At 47.3% G+C, this 7,226-nt stretch overlaps 1 protein-coding gene across 3 annotated transcripts in view; it reads right to left on the reverse strand.

Annotated features, from left to right (window-relative positions):
* The window catches only part of TLK2 (tousled like kinase 2), a 138,795-nt gene extending 137,934 nt beyond the window's left edge, over nt 1–861 (reverse strand). For 2 of the 3 annotated variants that reach the window (XM_023511094.1, XM_023511096.1), the window contains exon 1: nt 812–861. The gene's annotated coding sequence lies outside the window, so the exon portion shown is untranslated. The remainder of the gene's footprint in view (nt 1–811) is intronic. The other variant, XM_023511093.1, reaches the window with a different exon arrangement.
* Between the last annotated feature and the right edge of the window lie 6,365 nt (nt 862–7,226).

Genomic DNA, 7,226 nt, shown 5'->3' on the forward strand with positions numbered 1-7,226 from the left:
GGGAGTCGGAACCGCCGGTGCCCAGGACCCGCCTCCGGCCCCTTAATCCGGATCGGTTCGGTCCGGATTAGTAGTGATCGGTGTAAACACACTAGTGAAACCGCGTGTTTCCTCGCGAGATTTGCACGGCTGGGAGGCGGGGGGGGGTCCTGGGGGGGTGGGGGAAGCGCCGACAGTGGGAGAGTAGGGGGAGGGGACGAGGAAGGTGGGGGGCTCCCTGCTGCCCCGGCGCCCCGCCTCCTCCAATCAGCGGCCGGGCTGGCGGGCAGGGGTTAACCAGGGGACCCCGCGCTGGTGGAGGAGGCCGCGCCTCGCCGGGCGGCTGAGGGCGGGAGACTGGTGGCGGCGACTGGCTGGCCTAGCGGCTATGGGAGGTCGGGCGGCCCGGCGGTGCCCCGCGACCATCCCGGGCCCGAGTCCCGGAGCCTCCGCTACAGTCTTTGTGTAAGCAGCCCCGACCGGGGCCGTAGGGCTGGCTCCCCGGGTGGCGGACCCACGCTGGAGGGGCCTGGCTGCCCTAGCCGGGCCTTTCCCGGATCCGCCTCGCCGACCCTCGCGCCCGCCTATAATCTCTCGTCTCCGCGAGTTTGGGTGAGAAGTGGGTTTGCTCTGCCCAGGGATGGATTGTAGAGGAAGAAACCCGTGAGCCGGCGGACCCCGCCCGAACTTCCCAGAGACGCCCAGTTAGTGAGTTGGCTGTGCCCACCCGTGTTCCTGGGTTCCTACGGCCGCCCCTCTCTAAAGCAGCCGTCCCGCTCCCAGACCCCCACTTGGTGACCCGGACAGCTAGCTTCACTTTCCCCCTACGTACCTGGTTGGCAGGGCGTCTCCAGGGACAAAATGTGCCCTGGGATCAAAGCTGAACCCCTACCCCCACCAGGATGCTGCCCTCCGGAAGGAGGGGCACTGCCCCCAAGGGACTGTCCCTGGGCACCCAGGGGGAGGTTTCATTTCAACCTCAGATTAAAAACATGGCCCTCTTGGGTACGGGGAGGCGGGGTTGGGGGGGGTCGCAGAGTAAGTGCTCAAATGAAAAAAAAAAAAACAGGCCTGCCCTCAGAGTGTCTATTGAGGAATGAGAAATATGAAAGGGTGAGTTCTTGTGGGGAAGGGAGGACTTCCAGCATAGGAGAGGGCTCTTACTCTGACCACCCAGCGCCAAAGCAAAAGTCACGTTCTTTACTGATTCCGTGAGTGGGGACTTTGACTTCAATGCAACTACTCAACACTTTCCTCTGATGCGTCCTTGATCAGATGTATGAAGATGACTTAGAGACTACAAGTGAATCACAAGGGAAAAATTCAAACCTTGAATACCAGCCTTGAACTTTTCCAGGGGTAGGCAAGTACTCCAAGCAGAGTTTCTGCCTTTCTTTCTCTTATTACTTACTAATTCTTCCATACATGTTAACAGAACATAGACAAGCCCAAAGGACAAAAGATGGCAGTTTATTTTTGTTAGGTCTCCAACCTTGCAAACCTTTGGGGCAAATTCAGGCACTTTAGAAAAACTCAATTAAACCAAGAGTCATCCTCCCGCACACAGACTGCTTGGTTAGTTGGACACACATATTTCCAAAGAGAACAGTGCTTTGAAGGAGAGGGGAAGAGTGTAGGAAAAAAGGGTAAGGTGGAGGATCAGCCTCTACTGCATGATAGGGATGGGGCAGAAAAACCAAAGAGCAGATGGTGTGCCTTCCACTGCACAGAAGAAAAGCAAACGAAGCAAGCTCTTTCATTATAGCCAAAGATCAAGAAAGAAACTCCTTAAAATGACTACAGTGTCTTAGGAGAGAAGAGTTTATGAGAAAGCACTGGACAGAGAGTTCAGAGCTGACTTCAGCTAGCTTCCCACAGACAAGCTGCAGGGGTCTGTTGTTTAACCCTTTCAAACTTTACCCACCTCATCTGTGAAGGAGGGATCTATGCTACAGGATTTCTAAAGTCCCTCTGGGTCTAAAAAAGGCTATGAGCTCTTTTTTTTCTTTTGGACAGAACCTCACTTTGTCATCGTTGGTAGACTACCATGGTGTCATAGCTCATAGCAACCTCAAACCCTTGAACTCTTTTTTTTTTGGAGACAGAGCCTCAAGCTGTCTCCCTGGGTAGAGTGCCGTAGCATTACAGCTCACAGCAACCTCCAACTCCTGGGCTCAAGTGAGTCTCCTGCCTCCGCCTCCCAAGTAGCTGGGACCACAGGTGCCCGCCACAACACCCGGCTATTTTTTGGTTGCAGCCGTCATTGTTTGGCGGGTCCGGGCTGGGGATTCGAACCCACCACCTTAGGTGTACGTGGCTGGCGCCTTAGCCGGTTGAGCTATAGGCGCCAAGCCAAACCCTTGAACTCTTGGGTTCAAGCAATCCACCTGCCTCAGCCTCCCAAAGTACTAGAATTACAGGCATGAGCCACCACACCTGGCCTATGAGTCCATTTTAAAAAAAATTTTTAAATTAACATTAGAATATGGAGAGATGAGTTTTTTAAAATATTGTTCCAAATTTTTATCATTGGCAAATCTAATAGTTCATGTTTTATTTATTTTTTTCTGAGACTGAGTCTCATTATGTTGCCCTGGGTAGAGTGCTATGGCATCTCAGCTCATAGCAACCTCAAACTCTTAGGCTCAAGCAATTCTCTTGCCTCAGCCTCCCAAGTAGCTGGGACTACAGGTACCTGTCACAATGCTAAGCTATGTTCAGAGACAGGGTCTCACTTTTACCTAGGCTGGTCTCAAATGTGTGAGGTCAGGCAATCCACTGACCTCAGCCTCCCAGAATGCTAGGATTACAAGTATGAGCCACGAGCCCAGCCTGAGTGAGATTTTTTTTTTTTTTTTGAGACAGAATCTTATTTTGTCACCCTCGGTAGAGTGCTGTGGCATGTCATAGCTCACACAGCAACCTCAGACTCTTCAGCTCAAGTGTTTCTCTTGCATCAGCCTCCCAAATAGCTGGGACTATAGGCACCCGCCATGACGCACAGCTATTTTTAGAGATGGAGTCGAACTCTTGCTCAGGCTAGTTTTGAACCTGTGAGCTCAAGCAATCCACCTGCCTTGGCCTCCCGGAGTGCTGGGATTATAGGTGTGAGCCACTGTGCCTGGCTGAGAGATGAGATTTTTAATTTCACATTTCATAATTCATTTTTCTGTGTATGTCAAAGACCTTCTACCGTATCACAGCCTACTGTAGAGGTAATGCCCATCCCAAAATGAAATGCTCATAGGAATTTAATGCATTTGCTGACATCAAAGATTGGGTGCTTCTAATTACAAGCATGATATAAATGGAAATTTACTCAATAGTAAACAAAGATAATAGGGCTTACCCTTTCCCAGAGAAAGAAGAATATTGTCAAAAGAAATCTATTGTCGGCTCGGTGCCTGTGACTCAAGTGGCTAAGGCACTAGCCACATACACCTAAGGTGGCAGGTTCGAATCTAGCCCGGACCTACAAAACAACAATGATGGCTGCAACCAAAAACTAGCGGGGTGCTGTGGTCCCAGCTACTTGGGAGGCTGAGGCAGGAGACTCGCTTGAGCCCAGGAGTTAGAGGTTGCTGTGAGCTGTGATGCCATGGCACTCTACCCAGGGGGATAACTTGAGGCTCTGTCTCAAAAAAAAAAGAAAAAAGAAATTCTATTGTCAGATGGTTCCTTTCTATAATGTGATAGAACCTGAGGTTCATGAATCAGCTTGTTTAAACATAGTACCTTTGGAAGACTCAACATGTCATAGAATGACAAATGGTGACATGCCCCATGCAAAGTCCAAGTTCTCATCAACTGTGGGGAATTCAAACATGACTGAACTAAAAGATGTTCACACTGGTCATCTGGTCCTTTCTGCCTTCAGGAGTGTGCATGACAAGGCCTCTAGATTCATGTTCATAGCCACAGACCCACAGAGCTGGCTGGACATACATCAGACTAGTTTCTACGGTTCCCAAGGTGTGTTCTGCAAGTTTTGATAAATTAATAGTGCTTTAAAGGGAGTAAAGGTTACCTTGGTCAAGCAACTTGCAGGGAGCTCAGGGTTGAAGTGCAATCCTTTATTGCAGTACCTCTCAGAGCCTGTAATATGTAAGATGCACGTGTCAATCTTTAAGAGGAGGATTCGGATATTTGGTGCTTTGCTATCATTTGATTTTGGAACAACAACCTTGGTTTTGGGTTGGTTGGTTTTGGTTTGGGGATACCTCCTGGGAAAGGTATTCTAAGGAAGACACTAACACTAGAATAGTTTAACCCTCTTTTGCTCTTTCATCTGTACCACACTAAAAATTGTCTAGCATTCTTTTGAATGTTCCATAACATCCACCATCTTCATCAAAAAGATGGTGGTATACATACTGAGCAGGTTGGCAGTGCTCAAAATGCTTAATGTGCATTACTGCATTGCTGCTTCTCTAGTCCTTTCTAAAAGCAGCTGCATTGTGGGGGCCAGGAGGACAGACTGCTACTGAAAGTCCTTGGCTTTAATCTTGACCTTGCTTCTTACCCGTGTTGTAGCCTGAAGCTAAATATTTAACTTCTCTTAGTCTCCATTTCTTTATCCATAAAATAGTCTTACTACCTCAGAAAATTGTTGGAGAATTAAATGAGGTAGTATATGTGCCTCACATAGTAATCCCTGAATTAATAGTCCCCAAACATAATGTCATACTATGTATTTCTGCCAAGGATTTAAACATTTGTCATTAAAATGATTTGGCAGGACACAGTTTAATTTTGGAAACCAGGCTGCCAATGTACTGAGTCAATTAGTGGTACTATTTTCTTCATAGCAGAGAAAGGACTTGTCTTCTTAATAAAAATGTTACATTTGGGAAAGGCGGGGAAGAAAAGAAAATGTAAGTCACCTAACCTTTTTGTGTTCTTCCTCCACCCCCAAGAAAGGGTTTCTCATGATATGAAGAAATAGGAATTATATGGGTGGTGCCCTGTGGTTCAGTGGGTAGGGCACCGCCCCATATATGGAGGGTGTCAGGTTTGAACCTGGCCCCAGCCAAACTGCAACAACAAATAGCTGGGCGTTGTGGTGAGTGCCTATAGTCCCAGCTGCTCGGGAGGCTGAGGCAAGAGAATCGCCTAAGCCCAGGAGTTGGAGGTTGCTGTGAGCTGTGATGCTACAGCACTCTACTGCGGGCAATAAAGTGAGACTGTCTCTTAAAAAAAAAAAAAAAAAAGAATTGAGGGCCAGTGTAGAACACAAGTTGTAGAGAGTATGTTCAATCCCTCCCTTCACGTCTCAGGTTTCCCATCGCAAAAAGTGGCTAGCACATCCCTAATCCATACGTGGCATTCATTAAAACTAAAATGATATTGGGAAATGCCATGCAACCATGCTTGACATAGAGTAGGCTTTTCATCAGTGTTATTTCCTCTGTTCTCCCCAATTCTAACAAAATGGAAAAGTGGTTGCTAGGAAAGTGCACTAAGGACTCAAAAAAATAAATAAATACATAAAAATAAAAACCAGATTTTGGCCTTCATAAGATTCTCTGTCAGTCTCCTATCTTTATTTATGCTTTCCTATCTTCCTCCTGCCCAGCTTGGTTCAGAAGCTCTTAAGCAAGTCTCCTTGACACAGTTTTATTTATCAAGTCACACGTTCTTCCCCTTAGCCTACTGACACTAGAACAATCTTCTCTTCCTGCTAGAGAGCAACCTCAACTCCCTCCCCAGTGTTACTTCTCTTAAATAATTGTCCTTTCCCTGCATTCTGTGCCTTCTCCCCAGCTTAAATGTAACATAGGGGCGAAAAAGAATAAACTTCACTTTAATCTAATAAGCCCCTTCTCTAAGCTACTGAATCCTCCATATTAGTCTCAGAAAAAACTTCAGGCCAGGCACAGTGGCTCATGCCTGTAATCTTTGCAGTCCAAGAGGCTAAGGCAAGAGGAGTCCCAGCTTGAACCCAGGAGGTCTTCATACACACTGACACAGACCATGGAGAACAGGGCCCTGGACCCTGTGCACATGGACAAGGAAGAGGGGCATCACTGGTGAGGGCCTCGCAGATGGATGGGTGTGATTAAAGAGTGGCCTTTGAATCATGCAATGTAGATGGGAACAACTCTAAAAACTACCTGAAGAAATAGAAGAACTATGGGTTTCAAATAGTTTTGAATATTCCTAGACGAGGAAGATGGGAAATTGAAGGGAAAACAGGAAGACAAACTCTGATGCTATACACCCAGCACTGGGCTGAGGTCTTACACACTGTAATGAGCCACTGTGCCTGGCCTGAAGTCTGGTCTTGCTTTCCCAGAAAGCAGGTTCCCTTGCCCCTTACTAAACTAGGCAGCTGTGGGGAACATTAAGATAGAAGCCAAGCAAGGTGACGCATGCCGATAGTCCCAGCTATTTGAGAGGCTGAGGTGGGAGGATCACTTGAACCCAGGAGTTCAAGCCAGCTGGGCAATAGCAAGATCTATTTCCTTAAAAAAAAAAAAAAAAAAAAAAATCTAGCAGGCTGTTCTTTCTAGCATGGAAGATCGAGTCATTTGGCAGAAGCAGGCTTTGCAGGCCATAAGGTCTCTGTGGCAACTACCACTTCTGCTGGTTAGAAATTAGACGAAATGAGTTCTGTGTTCCAATAAAACTTTATTTGCAAAAACAGGCTGCTGGTTGCAAGGTAGTTTGCCAACCTGTGTGTGATTCTCAAACTTTAGCTTGTATCAGAATTACCAGAAAGCTTGTTCAAACACAAATTGCTGGGGCAGTGCCTGTGGCTCAGTGGGTGGGGCGCCGGCCCCATATACCAAAGGTGGCGGGTTTGAGGCTCCCAGCCAAACTGCAACAAAAAATAGCCAGGCATTGTGGTGGGCACCTGTGGTCCCAGCTACTCGGGAGGCTGAGGCAGGAGAATCGCCTAAGCCTAGGAGTTGGAGGTTGCTGTGAGCTGTGATGCCACGGCACTTTACCAAGGGTGATAAAGTGAGACTCTGTCTCTAAGGAAAAAAAAAAAGAAGAAACACAAATTGCTGGGCTCCAACCCCAGAATTTCTGACTCAGCAAGTCTAGGGTGAGGCCTGACATTTGCATCTCTAACAACTTGCCTGGTAAGGCTACTGTTGATGGTCTGGAAACGTCTTTGAGACCCAATGAAGCCTTGCTCAACTCTTTTTTTATGCACTAGCATAAAGCATTTATTTTTATTTATTTATTTATTTATTTATTTATTTTTGAGACAGAGCCTCAAGCTGTCCCCCTGGGTAGAG

This window comes from Otolemur garnettii, unplaced genomic scaffold, assembly GCF_000181295.1.
Source record: "Otolemur garnettii isolate 467f Iridium unplaced genomic scaffold, OtoGar3 scaffold00018, whole genome shotgun sequence".
Taxonomy (NCBI): Eukaryota; Metazoa; Chordata; class Mammalia; order Primates; family Galagidae; genus Otolemur; species Otolemur garnettii.